Genomic DNA, 23816 nt, shown 5'->3' with positions numbered 1-23816 from the left:
GCTATAAGTAATGGGAAGGCTGGGCTCTGCTTTAATCTGTTGGTTTTTGAGCAGGTAATTCATATAGTTAAAAACCATTTACATATGGGATATGATTGTTTGGCAAAAAATACACTCAAGAGTACATCCTAATCTGCTGATGCAAAGGCCAATTGATATTTACTCATATATTAGTTTAGTCTTTCTCTCTCTCTCTCTCTCTCTCTCTCTCTGTCTCTCTCTTTCTCCCCCCTCTCTCTTTCTTTCTTCCTTTCTTCCTTCCTTTCTTCCTTTCTTTCTTTCTTTCTTTCTTTCTTTCTTTCTTTCTTTCTTTCTTTCTTTCTTTTTCTGAGGCAGGATTTCATGTAGTCCAGGCTGGCATCAAACTCTATGGAGCTGAAGACAACTTTGAATGTTTCATTTTCCTGCTTCTACCTCCTAAATGTTGGGATTACAGGAATGTGAAAACATACCCAGCTGGCTTGTCTCATGTCTTATTTAAAAACAACAACAACAACAACAAAACTTAAATCATAGCCTGGTGGTGGTGGTGGTGGTGGTGGTGCATGCCTTTAATCCCAGCACTCTGGGAGTTCAAGGCCAGCCTGCTCAACAGATCAAGTTCCAAAGCTACAGAGAAACCCTGTCTCAAAAAATCAAAAACCAACCAAACAAAAACCTTAAATTCTATATGTGGGCGGGGTGTGCGGATGGATATGTACATAGGTGTAGGTATCTGATGAGACAAGAAGAGGGAGTCTGATCCCCTAGAGGTGGAGTTGCTGGCGATTGTGGGCTGTCTGATATCGCATGGGAAATAGGAGTCTGGGATACAATATAGGCTGATGGATGTTTATTCTGGGAGAAATCACACCAGAAACAGATGACCGATGCAGGTTCCCATTCCAAGGATACCCCCAGATGCTCTCGAGTGAGCTGGGGTCTGGGACCCCAGACGTAGTTCCCACGGGTCACATCCACACCTGTTCCAATGTCCCAATGGGCGGGTGGATATCTTCCTACAGTCTGATGTTTGTATTGAGAATCGAATGGTGTCCTCTTAAAACAAACAAACAAACAAACAACAACAATAATAAAACAGGCTGTGCTCTTAATCACTGGGCCATCTCTCTAGCCATATGTCTGATGTTTTAAATAGCACAGAGCCCCCTCTAAATCACCATAACTCCACAGAGGGTTCCTTGGTAGGAGCAGAGGATGGGAAGGGTGTGGTATTGAACTCTCAGGGTACAAGAGACAGACGTGTCTAGAAGGCCTTTTTTCAATGTTGAAGGGCCTTACACACACCAGGCAAGAGTTATGTCATTGAGCTTCACCCAACATCTTTGTTTTGAGACAAGATCTTGTTGTATTATAGCTCTCAAACTCACATGGGCTTAAATAATTCAGGACAGAACATTTCACAGTATCTCAACAACAACAACAACAACAATACACACACACACACACACACACACACACACACACACACACACACACACACAAACTTAAAATTAGCCTGGTGGTGGACATCTTGAATTCCACCACTTGGGAGGTCAAGGCAGGAGGATTGCTAATATTAGGATAGCCTGGGCTACATAGTAAATTCCAGGTCAATCAGAACTATTTATATATTTATATATAAAAAATTCTCAAAATTAGAGAAGAGGGGCGGATAGCTGGAGAGATGATTCAGCAACCAAGAGCACTTGCTGCTTTTGTAGAGGACCTGGATATGGTTCCCAGCACCCACATGGCTCAAAACCAACTGTAACTCCAGTTCCAGGGTATGCAAGCCTCTCTGCTGCCACTGGGGGCGCTAGGCATTCTTGTAGTGCACCAGTGTATATGTACGCACTCACACATACACATAAAAGTATGGAGACATGGCTCAGCGGTTGAGAGCACTGTGTGCACTTCCAGAAGTCCCAAGTTCAACTCCCAGCAACCACATGGTGGCTCACAACCATCTGTAATGAGATCTGGTGCCCTCTTCTAGCCTGCAGGAATACATGCAGGCCGGACACTGTCCACATAGTAAGTAAATACATCTTTAAAAATTTATTTTCTTTTTTCTTTTTTTAGAGGAAAAAGAGAAAGGAAAGAGGGCTGGGGTTGGTAACATGCGTGTGCACACAAAGACCCGAGTTTGATTCTCAGCCTGGGCATCATGCCACGTGCCTATGACTGCCTTGGAGCACAGAGGCAGGAGGGTCAGAAATTTAAGGTTACTCTCAGCCATGTAGTGTATTTGAGGTCTGTCTACACACGGCTCCATTGAAAGGAAGGAAAGAAAGGAGGGAAGGAGGGTGGGAGGGAGGAAGGGTAGGGTAGATTGCTTCAAAAGTCTAACTGACCTGGGGTGATAAAAAGGAAATCTGTAAGACGTACGGCTGGGCCTCTCCAGGCCGCTCTAACTCTTAGCAGACCTCTGAGCATCTGGGACTAAATGGTCCCTGTAGTTTTGGAGTCTTGTTTCTTGATCTCCTTTATTCCATTATCTCTCTTATGGCTTCCTGGCTCCGTTAGCTAAACTAACTGCAAACAAGCTTGTTCTCTGGTAAGGATGGGTCTCCTTCCCCCAGTGCCCCAGCCCCTGTCATGGGATTCTTTCTAACTGGATAAATGTCTATTGGACAGGGTAGAGTTGGCATGAGTGAGAACTCAAAGAGCTTGCTGAGTTGCCGAGCCATCTGGGGTACCACCGCCTGGAACGCCTCGGCCTAGACCACCAGGTTGGTCCTGCATCCTGTTCCTCCATCACTGCAGGTGCCCTCCATCCAGTCTGGTTTGGCTGCCCTCCCCAAAGGGATGCTCTGGTTTGGCAAGCATGCAGCAGGGCCTTGCCTGAAGGCCACAGACCCACAAAGCACATGCAGATTGCGCTGAAGCAGCATTTTCCCAAGGTTTGGCTGTACTAATTGTTCCTCCCCCGGACCCTGCAAACCTTGGACTAGAAACCGAAGTCAAGGGAGGGGGTAAGGAAGGGCAGAGGGGAAGGAAAAGTGTGAGTAGGCAGAGCAAGGTCACCCGTCTGCTGCCGCTTTCCACACTCTCTTATCTGTGATGCCACAGGCCCCCAAGGTCCACTCTTAAGTTTAAAACACTTGAATCACTGAAAATGATAAAAGTAACTCAGTTCTGGCCTTCTGTCTCAGACAAAACAGAGCTTGCCTTGATATTGAGACTGTCCTGATGACATGAGCTTTTCCCGTGGCCCCAGAGTATGGCAGGAGCTCTCTTGCTGGCAAAGAGGTTACTGGAACAAACTGCCACCAAGGCTGTTATCCATGCAGGCATCTAGCTGTGCTTGTCTGCTGGAGTCTGTTCCTGGACAGGTGGACTGTAGACTGGTCAGTGACTATTCTTTGACAGGGCTATGATAATGTATTGTCATTTTGTGACCCTGCAGGGGACAGGGGATGAGCTGGTTGGGGGCCAGATGGAGTCAGAGGCTATACCACCTTAGTGACAGTCATCTGTGTCACCATAAAGCCCACTAGAAGATGGTGGGAAATGGGTGGCAGGCCTGCTTTGATGGAGGGTGCAAAAGGGTGTGTGTGTGTGTGTGTGTGTGTGTGTGTGTGTGTGTGTGTGGTACTTCTGGGTCAAGAGAATCCAAGAGCGCAATCCAGAGCCTGGGATTCAGTTTCAGTGAAGTAGGAACTGAACCACGGTGTCAAGTCCTGAAGGAAATGGCTTCCAGCATCTGCTGGACATACAGTGGGTGCTCTAATTATGTTTGTCAATCCTTACCCTGCAAACAATCTCATGATATAAATATTCATGCAACCACTAAAGCCACAGCTAGGAAACCAACGCAAAATAGAAAAAGCCAGGGCAAGGCTGACCTATAAATTCCTCCAGGGTTTTAGAAACACTGACAGGTGCCCAACAGAGCTAGTATGTCTAGTGATCTATCGTGGAGATCATTCCAAGTTAGTACTTTCACATGTGCATCATTCTTCCAAAAAGCGACGGTATGAATGGATGTGCTGCTGTACATGTGCAATCACAGCATCGGGAAGGTGGTCACAGAAAAGGTGGGCAAGCTGGAGAGATGGACCAGCAGTAGCTAAAAGCACTGGCTGCTCTTCCAGTGGCTCTGGGTTTGAATTCCAGCACCCAGGTGGCTACATGGTGAGTTTGAGGCCAGCCAGGCTATATGATCCCGTCTCAATCAATCATCAGTCAACCAACCAACCAAGCAACCAAGCAACCAAGCAACCAAACAAGACTGTATGAGAGTTTATCATATGGGCATAGCAAGCCTGTACAGCTGACATTTCATTGCCTTTTGCTACATTCATGTTATGCCCATGAATATCTTGTATGCACTTCTTAGAGTAAATGTCATTTATCTTAAGCAGATGGTCCAACTCTTTAAGCAACTGTATGGGTAATAAAACACAGGGGGCACAGTTTTAAATCTTTTTGAAAGGTAATTCATAAAATCAGATGGCTAATTCCATGTCTGATTGTGTGAGGTTATCTTTCATATAGTCTCATATACACAACTATTTATCACACACACACACACACACACACACACACACATATATATAGTGCTAGATAGATGCCATTTCAGCTACTCAGGTGGTTATCACTGAGCAAAACCAACTACGATGACTACTTTCCAATAAGCCAGGAGGGGAAGATAGACAGTGGACACAGCAAAGAAGGGAAGTCCTAGCATGTTGGAGAGAATGTCATAGGAAACAAAGAATGATAGAGCAGGACCCTGGGCTCTGGAATCCAGGGTTAAGGACTAACTTTAAGTGAAGCTCCGTGATGTACTTGTGGCCTGTGGTAGCATTTGTGGCCTGTGGTAACTAATGATACACTCCAGCCCTGTGGAGGCTGAGGATTCACTCCAGCCCTATGGAGGCTGAGGATACACCTAAGGATCACGCAGTTAGCTAGAGCTGTGGCTTTCAAACTCTAGCTAACTAGGTTTGCTGCCCCTGGCTCTCTTGGCCATCCTCCTTTGAGAAAACACCAGGGTGCCAGCAGTCTACTTCCCATGTGTCACTCACAGAGTGGGATGAGGCAGAGGCTATTTGTATGGATGGTGATGTCATGCAGCTGTCCCATATTGGATTTACGGTTGTCAGAGGCCCCGAGGGTGGCTGGGTTGCTCCCTTTTACTTTTTCGGGAATAGCCATTAAGCCAAGTTATCCTTATTCTATTTCACTTAAGCTTTTAGTTTTCAACCTCAATGCGGGACATTTGTGAATCTTTCCCCTAAGAGTTCCTCTTTTACATTTTATCTCATGTTTCTACATTGTGGAGATGCTAGGTCTTGACTCTGGGTAAGCAACATTATTGGATCTCATATATATACATATATATGAGTATACTCAGTCAAACTAGGAAGTCCAACTTTATTCTGGGGACAATGGGGAGACACAAGGGAGTAGCAAGAAGAGATTTGACTTGTATAAACAAGTGACGATTCATTACAGAGATGCAGAATGGCAAGGACTGGAGAGAGGAGAGCTGGGCTGGGCCTCATCCACTACAGCAGCATCAGGAAGGGATGAGATGGCCCTCAAGGGTGACCGGATTGGGGCCCTTTGCCTAAGTGAGGATGGTGAAGAGGAAGCACTTTAGGATGAGGTTGATGACATTCTTTGAGTGTGATGGAGAAGGTGCTGGGGTCCAAATGGTGATGGGTCTAGCCTACAGCTCTAGAAGCAGAAGCTAGGAGGATTGCACACGTAGGAGGACTCAGGGGAGCACTGCCACATGGAACAAGATTCTGAGGTCTCTGTGAGGTGTGGCAGGCAAAGCTGGCACAGAGGGCAGAGAATGTAGAGCTGTGGTTTCCAGGGTAATAACAGCTCTTCCCAGGGCGGTGGTCATCCAGTCCAGGCACTGGCAGCAACCTGCATCGTGTGGGGACCAGGGATGGACCAGGGATGGAGGGCTGGCCTACCCTCTCACAGATCTCAGAGTCAAACACTGAATTTCAGAGCAAAATGACCACTGCCTGGACTGCACGCTGATGGGGAGTACATACAGAAGTAAAGATCAGCAGGAAGTAGTGAATTGTGTGCGGATGTGCCTGTATAATCATAGGATTATACTGGGCAGCTGGGCCTGGGGGACTGTGACTGCCAGACCTGCCTGGGCTGTATACAAAGTTCCAAGCCAGCATGAGCTCCATAATGAGACCCATCTCAAAGGTACCAACCCAGCAAACAAGTCCTCCCAAAATAACAAAGACAACACATCGGTGATTTTTGTCGGGATGGGTAGAGGAGTGATCCCTCAGGTCTTTTGGAACTGGGGAGACATGCACAGCAGGAAATCAGTGTACAGCCACTATCCCTGGCCCATGCTGAGCCACACCCTCTCCCTGGACATCCCTCGGTACCCTCCTGTCTATAGGCCTTTGCCACTGCTGGTTTGGGGCCTGCTTGTTCTTACCAGAGCTTTTCTCGTGCCTTTCCCTGGAGGCCTTTTTGTATTTCTGCTCAAATACCAGTTCTTCCGTGGGAGGCTCTGATTCCCTCCCTTGAAGCAGCAACTCCATCTGGTAGCCATGTCTCTATTCCCTGCACTTCTCACCACCACACAGGGTGTGACATTTATGTGACTGCTAGCCGTCTCCCCTAACTGGAGGGCCAGTTCTATGGCAGCAAGGGCTTTATCAGCTTCGCAACTGCTGCTGCTAGTGTCCGCAGCTCTGTCTAACGCCGGGTCCGTGTCCTGTGGATACTGGTTAAATGAGTAAAGTGTCGATCACACTGGAGACCGCAGAGGAGGAGGCTGATTGTGTGGGTGTTGTCCACATAGGGAAACTCTGGGTTGGACACAGAACTCTGAACCAATATTGTTATGGGCTAGATCTTAATTGTTCCCCAAAGGCCTGTGTCCGAAGCTTGGTTGCCAACAAGGTGATGGCGTCTTTAGAAGGCAGGACCTACTAGAAAGAAGGTAGGCCACTGGGTTTTGTGACCTGGGAGGAAATATTGGGACTTCTTACCTCTTGGCCCCAGAAGAGAGCTCTGTCTAGCACACCTTCCCTCCCTCCCTCCATGATGTCCTCTCCTCAGGTGTCCAAGCCACAGAACCATGTGACCTCAGATGAAAACCTATGAAACTTCGGGCCAAAATAACCTGCTCTCCTTTGAATTTGATGACCTCAGGTGGTTTTGTCTTGGTGACAGGAAGCTGACTAAAGATGGTGGCACCCCTGCTACCCTAAAGAGACAAAATGACAGTTTTGTATTTGAAGAGGAGACATTTATTCAAGAGAAACTGGATTAGATCTCCTTTGGCCCTGGAGTGGCCAACACATTTGTTTCTATTTATTTTACAAATTTTCTCGAAATCAGCAGCGTTTGACTAAAAGATTTTTAAGGGCCTGTTGTGCTCTGAACCCCGTTAAGTTTTGTAGAAATCCCCAGTGTATAACCCTTCATTGTGTGAACCCTCATCGTTCTTAACCCTCCCAGCCCCAGAAAGACTGGTCAAATGTCAACTTTTAATATTGCTTGTTAAAGGCAGAAATCAATGAACGTACATGTGGTTTTGTGTGGAGACAAAGGCAGAGTAAGATAAAAGGACTTCATTATCTCACAAAGCAATAAATTGAGTGTAAATTATTATTGGGGTTCAGAAGAATAGGGTGAACTTTGAAGCCATCCATACCTTCAGAGGCAGCAGAGCTTGAAGACACGCCTTCTAAAGCAGACAGCCTGGGTTTAGTGCTTATCCTCACTGGCGCTACCCTTGTGACCTTGGGTTTGAGTAAAACAGCAGTATAGACAGGACATCTCTCACAGGGTTCTTGTAAGCAAAGCCTCTCTAGTCCCCAGACCCCAGACACCGCCTCCCCAGACTCCAGGTCCTGCCATGCCAAGTCCCCAGCACACAGACACTGCCTGCCCAGTCCCTAGACCCCCCTCCCCAGTACCCAGCACACAGGTAATAAGTGTGTGGAGCTGGGATCTAACCTAGGTCCTCAGGAAACTCATTACACTGAGATGCATCCTTGGCCTAGGTAGGCTTTCAAATCTCTGTGATTTTTAATTGTCTCAAAGCTTTGTTTTTTATTGTCAATAGTGTGTATTCCTGCATGTTCCTGAGTACCCATGTGCATTTGGGGACCTTCAGAGGCTGTCACATCTCCTGGAGCAGCTGGGATCCAAACTTGGATCCTCTGGAAGAGCAGCAAGGACTCTTGACCACAGACCCGGGCCATTTCGCCAATTCTCCTGCCCCCTTCACATTTGTGGATTTTCCTGTCTTCGAGCTGGGATCACAAGCTTGTGACACATGCCCAGCATCCCTTTAGGGGTGGTAATCTTCCTTTGTAAGACTAGCATAGAATTTCAATGAGATCCCTTGTCTCCATCTGTGCCCCATAGGGTGTACCAGGTAAATGTGTAGTGGATGAATGATATGTTTGGACCACTGATAGTGAATTTGGTGTGAGCGAACATTCCAGGAATGTAAGACAGGGCGTGGTGGGGGAGGGGACTGTGATTGGAGTGTGTGCTCAGAAAGAATGCTCCCAGTCAGACTTTGAAAGAGAAGGTGTCAGGAAGAAAAGACAAGGCATTCTGGGTAGATGAAATAACTGGAGGAAAATCTCCAAGAAAAGGGTATTTAGCTGCTAGCCGGAGAATGAAAACCAGACCTGATGAGATGGGAGGGCCACTTTTCCCAGCACAGAAGGTCGGGATTCTTTGTAGTTGGAGCCTCAGTGAGTACTTCTGGGGCTGCGATTTGTCTCCTGTCCTGGCCGATTAGATTATAAAAGGTATCTATCACCAGCACATGCCATTGCATATTAGGAAGGTGGACCTTGAGAGTTTAGGGTCAGCTGGGCGTTGCTTCCTAAAGCACCCTCAGGCTTCAGGGAAGAAGGGAAGCCGTGTAGCTTAGTGGTGGGGGCATCACCAGTTCCAACCCCAATGCCACAAGCCGACAAACCAAGGAAAAGCTGGCGGCGGAGGTGGATCAGGCTCCTAAATCCAACAAGGCGAAGCTATGGTAGTGAGCAGGTCCTAGGCTTCCCAGCGAGTGAGCTGGGCCAGTACAGGCTACAGAGTGAGCCTCTATCTAACAAAATGAGACCAGAACAAACCAACAAGCAAACAAAACCAGTAACAAAAACCACCAAGAAAGAGGGGCGGGGAGGAAAGAAAACAACGGAAAATTGTGGACGTGGACAAACTCCTTGTGGTTCTTGCTTGTGTTTGTCACATATGTGAGAATCCCACGAGGATTGTCAAATCCCGTAGACAGTAAGGCTTGTCACAACAGCAGAGCTGCCAGCAGAGTCTGGAACATCTTTTAAAAACTTCCCTGCTTTTCAGTAAGAACACGGGCACTTTGTCCAAAGGTCAGGACAGGTGCTGCGTTGCCAGCGCTAGAGGCTCCCAGTAGAAGCTGATAATGTGAGAAGTAGGCTCAGAAAAATGGAAGAAACGGGCTCAAATACACAATTGGACAATTTCATCCCTCCAATTTCTGCCTCAAACATTCTTCACTTTATCACCAATATTTCTGGGAAGAAGATGAAATGTTAGAATGCATCTCTCTACCCTTTATCCCTTGCCCTCGCGATGATATGGGGCCCGACTTCCAGCAAATCTCTAGGCACATACGTGTACACTTGCTGGTGGTATCATGGCTTTCCTGCTCCCCACCCACCATCTGAATCAAATACTCAGAAGTTACAGAAGTTATGGCAGATGCCTGCCAGCCCAGCACTTACCAACCAAGTCAGCAACATCACTGTGAGACCAGCCTGGCCTCCAAAGCAAGACCTTGCCTTGAAAAACAAAAGAAAGGGCTGGCAACATAGCTTAGCAGATTAGCAGATGAAGGAACAGGCAGCCAAACCTGATGACCTGAGTTTGGCCCCCGGAACCCACATGGTAGGAGAGAACAGATTCTTGTGGGCTGTTTCAGCTTCCACGTTTGTGACATGGCACATGTACATGCCATCACCTCCCATTAAAAACAAACAACCTAAAACAAGAAAATAAACTCACGTGACTGTATCCTGTATCTCCCTGCTGTCCTTCCAGCAAAACGACGACACCCAAAGCACGGTGTACGTGTTGGTCTGTGCAATGGGCTGATCACCGTTCTTTGGACAGTGGGAACCAGATCTTACATTGTTTTGATTTGCTCCCTAGCCCTGACACAGTTCCTGATGCATTCTAGAACTTCACTAAGTATTTGTTGGTCGACTCTCGGTTTTAGCAGTACGGGCTGTGGCTTTGTTTTCAAATCAACACGGTGAAAGGTGAACTTGACGTTTAGGGGTTGGTAGACCTCGGAGGAAGAAGTCTTGGTCAGGTGAGCAGGTGATAGCGGCTGCCTCTGGCTTCTGTTTTCCCCTACACAGCTCCACAAGAGAAAAACGCCACACACACACAGCAGAGCTATGACAAGGTATCTGTATAGATTTCTCCTGCCCAACCCTGAACCACCACACTCAAATAATCCAGGCTTCCGGAGGACGGGCGGCTGTGATGATGATCCAGGAAGTATACTGCCCTTTGAAAAGCAAGGAAGAAACCAATCAACTGAGTATTTATTCCTATGTAATGCTCCAGGCGTCTGCTTCCCGCTTTGAAGGGTTCCTGGCAAGGGCTTTCTGAAGTCATTAATCCCAGGGTGAATGTGAATGAATGGCTTGCAGGCTGCTCCTGGTCCTGGAGACTGGCACACTGTGTTTACAGCCTGTGTTCTTTCCAGAAATGCTGGATGTGGGGAGGAAGGCCTATGGCGGCAGGGAGGAGAAAGAGGGAGTTTAATTTGGAATCTGCCTTGCAAGCTTTGGTCATATGAGATCTCTAGAAAGATTTGGTTTTATGGGCTGGAACTGATTGTCCACTATGGGGACACAGACACTTGGGCTGTGGCTCCTGTCTTCCTCCTGTGGCTCCTGTCCACATCTCTCTCTCTCTCTCTCTCCCTCTTCCTCTCTCTCTCTCTCTTCCCCCTCTCTCTCTCTTTCTTTCTTTTTTTTTTTTTTTTTCTTTTTGATTTTCAAGACAGGGTTTCTCTGTACTGCTTTGGAGCCTGTCCTGGACCTAGCTTGGTAGACCAGGCTGGCCTCAAACTCACAGAGATTCACCTGCCTCTGCCTCCCTAGTGCTGGGATTAAAGGTGTGCGCCACCAATGCCCGGCCTGTCCACAGCTTTCTATTGAGCTACCTTACCCCTGACCTATTCCAACCATATCATACCTGTCATTAGTATTATTATTGTCTGTGTCATGTTCAAGAAATTGTTCATGGCAGAAAAATAAGAATTTTCAACTAAACAAAACTAGAAAGAGCCATGCATTCGTGACGCACTTGGGGTGGGGAGGGTGGGACAGAGGCAGGTAGATGTGAGTTCAAGGCCAGCCTGGTCTACAGAGGGAGTTCCAGGGCAGTCTCCAAAGTGATATAGAGAAACCTTGCCTCAAAAAAAAAAAAAAAAAAAAAAAAAAAAAAACAGCCAACCAAAACAAAACAAAACAAAAAACTAGAGAGAATTCGATATGATCCTCCCTGTAGGATTAACGATGTTCAGGTATGGTGGGCAGGCAGAGCTGGGATCCCTGTACTGCATAGTGAAGGTAAGTGGCCAGCCTGGGCTATATAGTGATCTCTCTCAGTGTTAGACTGAGCCTCACAGTGAAGTCCTGTCTCAAAATGTCAATGGTTGAGTTGGGAATAGTGTATGATTTTTTTCCTTTTAGGAGACTCAGGCAGGCCGATCTCTGTAAATTCAAGACCAGCCTGATCTACCTAGGAAGCTCTGGGCCAGCCAGGTCTACCTAGTGAGATCTTTTCTAAAAACAAACAAACAAGATCCTGTGACTCAGCAGGACATGGTGGTTCCTGCCATAAATCTGAGCGCTTGGGGGGCTGAGGCAGGACGTTTACTCTGATTTCAAACTCACCTTGAGCTAAGTAGATAGTTCTAGGTCAGCCTGGACTACACAGTAAGACAGTATGCTAAAACAAGCAGCCTCTAAGTAAATGAATGGCAGCTGGGATGTAACACAGAAGGCCCTGGGCTCCATCCATCCTGATGTCCAGTACCACAAAGACAAAAACAAACAATTTCTCCCTTCTTCACACACATGTCTACACATGGGTAAACAAAGCAGTTCTGCATGTTATTTAATAGCCTCTTTTTCTCACTTCAGTGATATGTTAGTGATATTATAGACCAGTAAATACATATAGAGCACAAGCTTTAAGTGCTTATAGCATTTAATTGTATGACTACATTCAAATGTATGTAACGGTTTGTATGTGATGGATAGCTTAGTGGCCGAAGTATGTGCCAGGCTGGATACTTAAATCAAAATCTTTAGTTCCTTCCAGATCGGAGCCCAGAGCCAAAGTGTTGACAGGTTTGGCTTCTTCTGAGGCCTCTCTCCTTAGCCTGTGGCATCTTTTCTGTCACCTTCACATGGCCCTTCCTCTGTGTGATGTGTCTGTGCCCTACCTAATCCCTCTGTCTAATGACATCAGCAACCCTGAGAAGAGCCTAACTTAACGATCTCATTTGAACATGGCCATCTCTACTCAGACTGTAGAGTCACAGTCTGAGGTGCTGGAGTTAGGACCTCAGCATAGGGGTTTATAGGGAACAGCAGAACAAGGGCACAGTGCAGCTTACAAGAGGCCGGGAACCAGACTGACGGCTTCGTGTGAGCCATCTCAATCAATTCCTTAACAACCATGATGTAGACACAGCTGCCGATCCTTTTCTCCTTCTCCTCTTCCGTGTATGCATGCTGTGTGTGTGTGTGTGTGTGTGTGTGTGTGTGTGTGTGTGTGTGTGTGTGTGTGTAGGCCCTCAGATTCCCATCTCTCAGGCCTGGAACTCACCAAGTAGGCTAGGCTGGTATGCAAGTGAGCTCCTCTACCCATGTCCAACTCTGTAGCCTTGAGATGACAGCCCTGTACATGCCATCAGGCCTGCCAGCCTGATGTGGGGCTTCTTCTTTTTGCTTTGATTTTTCAGATAGGCTAGCCTAGGCTAGCCCTGACTATCGCAGTCCTCCAGCCCTACCTTCCCAATGCTGGAACTGTAGGCATGCACCCTCACCCTGAATGTGCAGGAACAGAATCAGGAGCGTATGCCAAGGTCACCCAGCCTGTAAGTGGTAGAGCGGGATCCAAACCAACAGTCTAGCTTGTCTGAAGCACGCTGGGTCACCTTGGCTTTCTACATTTACTGAAGTAGCCTTTCCCCTTACTAGCTGGCCTCTCTCTGCCAAGGTCTGTACATGCTTCTAACTCCAACAACACTGGGTTCGCAGCCCAGGCCGGGGCTGCAAAGCCACCTCTTGGTTAATGAGTGAGTCTACTGTGTATGATGTCTGTGTATGTATGTTCCAGATCTATGGAAAAGCGAGGCTGTGGAGAGGCAGAAGCCTACCAAGAATGGCCTATGCTGAAGCTTGCTGAGTCTGCTCTTGGACTTCTGAAGTGCAAAGAAAATAAACTTGATTGGCAAGTGAGATGTGGGTAGACTGATGAACAATGTAAGCACAAATGTTGTCTAGAAAACAAAAAGAAACATCTCATGGCATGCTTTTGAGGGTGTTTACTTTTATAAATTTTATTTGCTTTATATGATGTTTGTGCGGTGAACCCGTGGAAGCCAGAGGACAGCCTTGGGTGCTGCTCTTTGCCGCTCACCATGTCTGAGGCTGTGCACTCCAGGCTAGCTGGCCCGTGAGCTTCTGGAGGGTGAGCTGCCCCTGTCCACGCTGCCCATTTCACTTTTGGGGGGCAGGATTATACACACTCCTTAGGTATCTGGGGATCCAAACCCAAGCTATCAGGCTTACAGAGCTTTTACCCACAGAGCCATCTCTCCAGCTCTGTTTGCTCCTTCCTTTAACACAGGTTAATCGAGGTGTCACGCATATAGAGAGCAGCTCCCCACAGTTGTAGGCGTGGCCCTATGAATTTTAATACATACAAATAACTGTGTACTAACATTATAGTCAAAACAAAGATTTCTGTCAGTCTTAAAAATTCCTTTCTTTAGACAAGCCTCCCTGACAAGTTCCAGACAACTACTGACCTATATATAGATTTTACATTTCTAGGGCATAATATTGATGGACTCTTATGTGATGAGGCTTTTCAAATCAATTTTTTTAATTAAAAAAACAAAAAGGTATAATGCACCTGGGGATTCATTCATTGCATTGTTTTTATTCATGGTTTGCCCCTAATTGTTCTATTGTATGGATATACCACAGTATAGTGTGTGTGTATGGATATACCACAGTATTGTGTGTGTGGGGGGGTGCATGTCACATGTGTGGAAATGCCTTCAGAGGTCACAGAAGCTGTCTGGAGTTACCAGTGGTTATGAACTACTATGTAGGTGCCATGAGTGCTGGGAATCGAACTCATATCCTCTGGAAGAAGAGCAAGCTCTCTTAACTGCTGAGCCATTTCTCCTGTAGCATGAAAAACAAAAGACCCAGAGACTGATATTGGGGTTCAAGTTTCAAGCTGAAGATCAGAGAAGCAAAGCAGTTGGTTACTGGCTCTTACTCTACCTCAGAATGAAAGGTGATCCTGGCTCCAGCAAACCTCCCACTGAAACCTCTCTTCAACATGACTGGGAAATCCTGAGACTTCAATGTCTTCCTGTCCTCAGTGGACTGGAGAATGAATCCCTGACACTGACTACTGAAGACCCTGCTCCTATCGTTTATATTCCTCCTTCCTTCCTTCCTTCTTCCTTCCTTCCTCTTTCCTTCCTTTCTTCCTCCTTCCTTCCTTCCTCCTTCCTTCCTCCTTCCTTCCTTCTTCCTTCCTTCCTCCTTCCTTCTTCCTTCCTTTCTCTTTCCTCCTTCCTTCCTTCTTCCTTCCTTCCTCCTTCCTTCTCCCTTTCTTCCTTCCTTCCTTCCTTCCTTCCGTTCTTTCCTTGAGTCAGCACTAGAATAGGCATCTGGTTTCAGTTTGCATTTCTCTGCTGATTATGAATGTCTGATATCTTTTAATATGTTTATTTTTCATCCATTTAGCTTCTTTGATAAAGTTCATTTCTTAAAGATTTGTTCTTTTATTATCATTTTAAATGTCTTATCTGTATTTTACGTGCGTTGGTGTCTTGCTTGCATGCATGGCTGTGTAAGGGTGTTGGATTACCATGTGGGTGCTGGGAATTGAACCTAGGTCCTCTGGAAGACCAGCCTGGGATCTTAACTACTGAGCCATCTTATGTGTATATGTGTGGATTTGTGTGGCTTTGTGCAAGTGAGTGCAGGGGCCCAAAGAGGCCATATGTATGTGTCAGATGCCCCTAAGCTGGAGTTACAGGTGTTTGTGAGCCATCTAGGGATACTGGGAACCACAGCAGGACCTCAGCAAGGGCGGTGAGTGCTCTTAACCATTGGGCCATTTTCCCAGCCTGCCCACTTCTTAACTGGTTATTTTCAGAGTTCTTTATATATTTTGGGTATAATTTCTTTGTCAGATCTTCTTTGGCGGTTATCTTACCCACTCTGTGATTTCCTGAATTATTGTCTTAACTGCATCTTTAGAAGAACACACTTTAAATTGTAACACGTTTCAGCATATGAACTTTAAAAATGATGTATGCTTTTCATGTCTTACTGCGGATTTATTTATTATTTATTTACTTATGTTTCGCCTGACCAAGGACTTTTCTTTTCTTTCCTATGCTTCCCTTTAGCTTTGCGATCCTTGCAAGTTAAAATATTTTTTGTTGTTGTTTTGTTTTGTGTTTCTTGAGACAGGGTCTTACTATGTAGCTCTGGCTGTCCCGGGATTACTCAGTAGACCAAGTTGGCCTTGAACTCACAGAGATCCACCTATGTCTGCCTCCTCAGTGCTGGGCCGTGCCCTGCTCTAGTTAAATTTTTGTGTGGTGCACTGATCATCCTAGCAGTGCTTGTTTTGTTTTTAGCATACTTTTTTAATTGGACTCTTTGGCAATCTCACATCATGCGTCCCAATCCTGCTCATTTTACATCCTTCCTTCCGTGACTGTCTTCCACCGTTGCAGTAAGAATAATTTAAAACAAAACGCTATGCTTCTTCTTTCCCGTCTTTCCCTCACATAGTCATTTTTCACAGTGGCCTAGGGAGCTGCCATGTGTCGCACGGTATACCCTTTGCTCAAACAGCTTTACTTGCAAAAGTTCATTGCAACGAGTTGTTGGTCTGGTTCAAGGCCTCTGGCTTCTGCTATACCATCATTACTGGACCCTCACTGAAACCTCTCTCTTAAATATCCTGCTGTTGCCCCAGTCATGGAGACCCTGTGGTTCTGGTTCAGTCCCTTCATGCCCTCCAGCAGGTCATAGATGGGGTACATGCTGGAATGGGCCAAGTCCTGGATATGGGTTTGGGTAGTAACTGAACTGGTCAGTCTAAGCCGACACCGGACACCACCCCCCCTGTCAGGTGAGGGGTGGGGCCATCTCTCCCAGGTGCAGGTAGTTCTCCCAGGGCCTTGGAGGGTACAGGCAATCCCTCCCTCCCAACATCCCCCGCCAGCTGGGGGAGGGTCAGGTGGGAAGTTCTCCTGGGGCAGCCAGTGAAGGGCAAGAAGAGCTCTCTGGTGGTGGCTCTGGTGGTAAGACAGGTAACAGTTTTCCCTGGGTGCTGGTGATAACACGGGCCACTGACTTCAGCACAGACCCTGGCCGCTGTAGGGCGGTGGACCCAGATAGGGCCCTCAACTGCAGCTCATGCCGGGATGTCATGATGGCCTCGAATGGCATCACAGGTCACCCACATCAGTATAACCCCAGCAGCAACATTGCCCTGGGACATCAAGGTGGCCTTGGGTCCAGCATTACTTGTGAAACACAAAAGCATTTACAACTTCTGAACTTTAGTAAGTCAGTAAGAATGCCAACAGTTTTTGATTTTTGCGGGAGTTTGTGGGGATGAGTCTGCATCTGGCTGCCGAAAGCTTTTACTTCACAGGAAGTCATCTGGTGCATGGTGGTCAGTGAAGGGAAAGGGGAGTCCTACAGAAGGGTTTCCAGGGGCTCCAGGTTTGGATCATTAAAGATGGTGGCTGAGGGGAAAGCCAAGCAGTAGTCTCCGGAAGTCAGCGAGAGATTCGGGGTTGCCATCAGGACGGAGTGTACGCCCGCATCCTTAAGATGCTTTATCTTCAGGCTCACTGCAGAAGCTCAGGAATGAATCTTTGCAGCTGCTTCTGGGAAGATGCAGGTGAACGTCCCCTGTGCGACAGTCTGGGAGAGGATTTTGGTGGGTCTGTCCCACTCAGTGGAAAGCTGGGTTGCAGGCACCGACAGGCACCCCTTCCATAGACTCACACACGAACTTGCATGAAGATTGAAACTGGGAGAAGCGGGGACTTTGGCTCTAGGACACACAGCAAGTTAGTCATCTAGGCTAAGAGCAGAACCAGGGGACACCCCAGCACATGCCTCTCTTGCACCTCCAGGTCCAGCCAGTCCCTGAGGTCCGTGGACCATTCTGTAATCCCCACTTGAGCATTTCTGTCCTCCCCCGACACTCTCTTGTTTCAGAGAGCCAGCAACATTATGTAGGCGTTTGCAGTGTTCTCCCAGCTGGCTAGCCTCCTCCCTAGTCAACTTTAGCTAAGCTAATATCTGCACAGCTGCCACAATGACCTTTCCAGAATTCAGTCTTGATAATGTCAAGTTTCCAACTCCACAGTGGCTCCAAGTTGTCTTCCAGATAAAGATTAGAGTGCTTGGCTTGGAACCCCATCCCTTTGTTGGTCTGAGCCTCGTGTCTCCTTGCCCTTTGTCCTTTAGTTATAAAGAACCCTTGCTGTGTGATGGGAGAGATGGCTCAACAATTAAGAGCACTCCACGATCTTACAGAGGACCCGGGTTCAGTCCCCAACACTCACATGGCAGCTCTAACCTTCCATACTCTGGTTCCAGGGGATCCGATCCCCTCTTCTGACCTCTTCGGGCACCAGGCATAAACATGATACACAAGTGGGTGAGACACTTAATGCGGGTATTAAAACCAAACAAGAATGAGCTGGCCTTTGCGTGTCTGGCTCCCCCCCCCCAGGGTGGCGGTCAAGCTTTCACACTGTGTGTACACACCTGCAGTTGTTACTAGACAGCCATGCATTTGTGGCAGGCACCGAGGGTCGATTGTCACATCTCACACAGGCTCTGGCGTTAAGTCACTGCAGTTACTCACTAGATGAATATTGGTTAAATGCCTGCCAGTGTGTGTCAGATTCTTCAGGGCTGTACGTGGAGATCAGCTGATGGAGTGCGTGGCTAACATGACGAAGTCCTAGGTTCCATCCCAAGCGTTGTATAAACCAGGCCCGGTGATGTGATCCCAGCACCCAGCACTGTAGGCAGGACGATCACGAGTTCAAGTTCAGTGAGTTAGAGGCTAGCCTGGGCTACACAAGACCCTGTTCTTGCCCAGAAAAGCTGTAGTAAGTTGAGCATGACGGTGCTTGTCTGTAGTTCCAGTTACTAGGAAGGCTGAGGTAGGGATTGCTTGAAAACAAAACTTTTAAGACAGTGAAGCCCTACGGAAACAAAATAAAAACCTTGTCCCTTCTCTACAATCTGTTAATTTACTGTTGTTGCTGTTATCACTATTATTCCTGTTGTTCAGTGATGTACTGGGGGTCAGACCCAGAGCTTTGTGACAGCTTAGAGACTGTTCTAGTGCTACGCGCTTAGCCTGAGTTTCATAATCTTAATATAGCTTTTGTTCAATTTTATTGTTTGTTTTTGTTTTGTTTTGTTTTGTTTTTTGAGGGGGTTGTTTGTTTTTCAAGACAGGCTTTTTTTATGTAGCCCTGGCTGTCCTGGAACTGGCTCTGTAGACCAAGCTGTCCTCAAACTCAGAGATCTGCCTGCTTCTGCCTCCTCCTCCTCCTGAGTGCTGGGAACTTGAAGAGAAAGGGAGGGATGTGGAGAAAGTAGATGAACTCAGTGGACAGTCTGCCCTGTGTAATCTTAGACTGTAGACTAAGGCTGTGGATTTTGGGAGTGATGGGGCTGACCTCTTGAGTCACTTTGCAAAGAGAAAGTTCCTATAAATGAAAACAGCAGCTTCTGGAACAGCCAGGAACCACAGGCTTCACACTCAGTGTCTACCCAGCTCTTGGTGGAACATGAAGTCTGGGGGATCAACTATACTGCTATGGGGGAAGGCTCAGTGCTTAAGAGCACTGGCTGCTCTTTCATAGGACCTGGGTTTGATGATTCCCAGCACCCACACGGTGACTTAAAAGCATCTGTGGCTCAATTCCAAGAGATCCAGCCCCTCTTCTGACCTCTGTGGGCACTAGGCACGCCTGTGATAAACAGACACACATACTGCAACCTCCCCCCCCCACACACACACACTGAAAAATATATCTGCACCAGCCAGAAGTGTGAAATACACCTCTAAAACCCAGAACTTCTGAAGCTGAGGAGGGAGTATTGGGAGTTCAAGGTCACCCTTGACTATAGTTGGAGGCAAGTATGGCTGGGCTTCTTAAAACTTTGTCTTAAATAACCCCAAGCAAACAATAACAAAAACAAAACAGGGGCTCAAAACTGCCTGTGCCTCAGGGGAATGGGACACCTCATCTCTCCTGGGGCACCTGTGCTCATGTGCCCATACCCCCACACTCATAGATATAATTTAAAAATAATAAATCTTTAAAAAATAATAAGGTGGAGAATAGCAGGACAACATTCAATATCTCTGTCTGGTCTCTATACAAATGCATGTGGATGTACATGCATTTGCACACACAGCATCCACATGCATTTCCATATACACCATCCTCATGCATTTGCACATACAGCATCCACATGCATTTGCACACACAGAATTCACATACATTTGCACACACACAACACACACTGGTCAAAGTCCTTAGGAAATCTTGTCTGAACAGCCATATCAGCAAACAGTATGTGGATGAGGCCAGCCCCTTGCCTTTCCCCCCTTGTAGCTCATGTTCTAGATGCTTGGGACATTCTAAGTTCCTGAGAGTACTTCAGACGCTGTCACATACCCTGGCTTTCCTCTCTGCTGAGCCTACAGCCAGCAATGGGCCTCTTTAGGGCTTTGTGAATTCTACCTGAGTCTTGACTATGCCTATGCTTCTCTGCGTGTGTGTGTGTGTGTGTGTGTGTGCCTGAGTGTATCTACCTATGTGTGTGTGTACCTGAATATGGTGTCTGCCTGCATGTACCTGAGTGTGTGTGCCTGTGTCTGTCTGCCTATGTGTATGTGTGTGTTCTTATTTGTGAGTGTTTGCCTGTTTGTGTGTGCCTGAGTTGTTGGCCTGTGTTTGTATCTGAATGTGTCTGCTTCTCTCTCTCTCTTTCTCTCTCTCTCTCTCTCTGTGTGTGTGTGTGTGTGTGCCTGTATGTATCTGCCTGACTCTTTGCCTGAGTGTCTACTTGGGTGTGTGTGTCAGATTGTGTCTGCCTCTCTCTTTCTCTCTCTCTCTGTGTGTGTGTGTGTGTGTGTGTGCATGTTCTTGTGTGGGCACCTGAATGTGTCTGACTTTTTACCTCTTTGATCTTATTCAACTGTCTTCTGCCTGCGGAATCCTCTCAACTCTCCCAAGTACTAGGTAGGAGAATCTGGAGTTTGAGGCCATAGTGAGACTCTGTCTCATTAAACAAAAAAACAACAAAAAAAAAATTCAGCAATTTTGATACCCATTGTTTCTGTTCCTCTCATTTAGACCACATTGTCATGAATGCATCTGTTTACTTAGTGGTTGATCCTCAGGTCCCAGGGCTATATTCTCTGTTTGCCATTTCTTCTTCCCTTTTTCTCCATTCCCCCCATCTTCCTAAGACAAGGGCTCACTCTGTAGTGGGCTCCAGCTCACAGTGATTCCCTGCCTCAGTCTCTCGAAGTATGGGCATCGTAGATGCGAGCTCCACACTAGTGCCTTGGCTCTTTTTCTTGATAGAACAGGTGCTTCCCACCTGGCACGGTGCTCAGCACAGAAGATAATTTGATCAGTATGTGATCCCTGAGGGCGGCAAGGGGAGTGTTATATTTTCTCATTCTATCCTAAAAGAAACTCTCCCATGCAGCAGCTGACAGAGCTGTCTTTAGTCTTCGGCCTTTGTCCCACAGTGGGCTGAAATCATCTCCACTTAACCTGCAACCTACCATCCGTTAAAAGACTCGTGCCACCTGGTGATGCCCCCTAACTGGCATTCTGAATGTCCCTACTGCCAATGGGAATGTCACCATTCTATTGCTGGGCAAATGCCATTGCTTTCATGCAAAAACCTCAGCAAAATACATGGAGCCACACCGTTGACTAAGGACACAAAACAAAGCAATTATTTTCTTTCTTCTTCCCTTTCTCTCCTCTGACTTTCTCTGATTTGATTCTGCCCATTTCCCGTGCTTTTTGCCTGAAGGGAATTTCTAGGTAGGAATAGTGCTTTAGTGTTGTTGGCAAATGAACCCCTCAATTTGCTGCTGCTGCTGCTGGGCAGTCGCTGAGGAGCTTCTCACAGAATGCGACTCAGGGCTGTGCTGGGGGGGACAGATAGGGGACAGATATCCACCAACCCTGCCCTGCCTGACTTCTTGAGCTGTCGTTGCTCTTTGACAAACATTAGCCGTCTACAGCGGAAGCTGAATTTGATTATTACTTCTCTGCTCCAATTGCACCCAAATCCAGTAAGCACCACCCTGCACGGAAGGAGGCCTGTGGCAAACAAAAGCTACCTGAGAACAGGTTCCACTGCCTGCAGCTCACCTTGAGCAGTGGCCAGGCTCAGAAGTTTGGGAACAAGCACATAGAAAGTACGCTTGCCTGGCAGATATTTGCTCAGCCCCAGCTCTCCTGAAGTATGGGTCTGTCAGTGAGAACTGGGCCTTGCAAAGTCAACAGAGGGCTTCTGGCTGCTTTTCCAGGACATTGCGTTGCCAGTAGTGCATTTAACGCAAACCCAGAACTTTCTGTCCTTCAAGTTAACAGTTTCCAGCCTGGGAGTCCTGATTTGGCCCCTCCAGCCTCAGGCCTGTGGCCAGATGTGGTGTGCACTGAAGGATGTCCCTTGCAGGATGCGTGCTGCGAAGGCTTCCTTAACCTGCCCTGACTCCCTATCTGACAGTAGCTTCCAAGCTTGAACTTATAAGTCTCATTGTCTGGACATGTGGACTCAGGACTACTGTAGCTACCAAGGCAAAGTAAAGGACTAGTGGATATCACTGCAAGTGCTAAACCAGGTTTCAAGGCTGAGGCAATGATTACATATTTGCATATTTTATTATTTACCTGGTAAAAATTCCAACACACACACACCCACACACCATACCACATACGCAGGAGCAGGGGGAGATTCATTCCTAAACTTTGGACATCTTCTATGTCTGTGTGGCCCTTGGGTACAACTGGGCTCTCTGGCTTCTGGACTGGGTAGAACATGGCATGGCAATGATTCGTGGGGACCCAAGTCTAGACCTTAGCCCCGTGAGAGTGTCTGCTAGAGGCAGAAAGTTCAGGAGCTTCAGGGAGGTGGTAGGTAACCCAGAAGGTAATTCTCCCAGTCTCAGATGACAAAGGTTGCGTTTACACCTGGCCAGGAGGTTTAATCATCTACCATTTCCAAACACAGCAGGCTAACAACAGGCTGGGCAAAAAATCATAAAAAAAAAAAAAGTCACAAGGGACAGCCCAGAGAAAGGACGGAAGAAGCAGGGCTATGTCTTTGTTGGTGGCCTGCAGTGAGGGGTCATCGATGGCGCTTTGGTAGAGGAGGCCTTGAAAGGTCTTAGTTGAAGGGCTTGGACGAGGGACTCAGCCAGTGCTCTGCAGGTAGGGCCACCTGCAAGGAGCCTCCGGAGAAAACCGACTTTGGATGCGGCTGAGAAGAAAGACACACGTTCTCGTTGGGGGCTTTGCACTTGGAACTGTACCATGTCACTGGTTCTTAGATTTCCCTACCAGAGGAGGACATGCCAACTTTTTTGTCACATCCCAGTCCTTCTCCAACTGGGTCAACTATCAGGTCCAAAAATCAGCTCCACCGTCTGTCTCCTCATGGCGCGAGACAAATAATCTCAGTTCTCTGCACCCGTCTCCAAAGTGTGGACAGGAATAGTACTGGCCTCACGCGAGTAACTTTGTGTGTAATGGCGTCAGAGCTCGAAGTATGTGAGACAAAAGGTAGAACAGCTCAGGCAGAAGTGGCTATGTGTTGGTTTTTATATAGAGACTTGATAAACTACAATGTAGCCACGGAACTCCATCAAGGAGCACGCACTTCATAATAAATGTTTTTATTACAGGAGTCCCAGGCCTCTAGGAAACTATCAATCAGCACTGTCAGATGTCTGCCATGTAGAGGACACTGCAGTCAGTGTTGGGGGTGTAGGGAAACTGGATCCAGGCTCTCCAGGCCCCACTCCCTCCATAAATGTACATCTTGATTGGGGCACAAAGCGCAGATAGACAACCAATAACCGAAGATAATGTCTGTCAAATGCACGTGAGCCCTGCTGCACAGCAAATGCCACCCTCTACCCCCCCCCCCCATTCTCTCCTCTGCTCACTCAACGAAGGCAGAAGCTGTTTGGCTTGCCCTGAGCACATGTGCCTTGATATCTGCATTGCTACTGAGCCTTTCTATGGCCTGGCAGTGTTTTTGCACCCTCGGAAGAACAGACTTTTTAAAGATGACCGTAAACGCTCCAACATGGTCTTACGAAGCTGCCGTCATGGTGGAAAACGTGGGATGCAGGCAGTCCCTGCTCCTTTACTCTGTGCTCCATGAGATGAGAGGAGACACTAAATCCCAGTACTACAGAGGAAATAAATTCCAGGTCTGCCATCACATGGT

The sequence above is a fragment of the Phodopus roborovskii genome, unplaced genomic scaffold, assembly GCF_943737965.1.
Source record: "Phodopus roborovskii unplaced genomic scaffold, PHOROB, whole genome shotgun sequence".
Taxonomy (NCBI): Eukaryota; Metazoa; Chordata; class Mammalia; order Rodentia; family Cricetidae; genus Phodopus; species Phodopus roborovskii.
The sequence above is the reverse complement of the archived record's forward strand: the minus strand, read 5'-3'. Positions refer to the sequence as shown.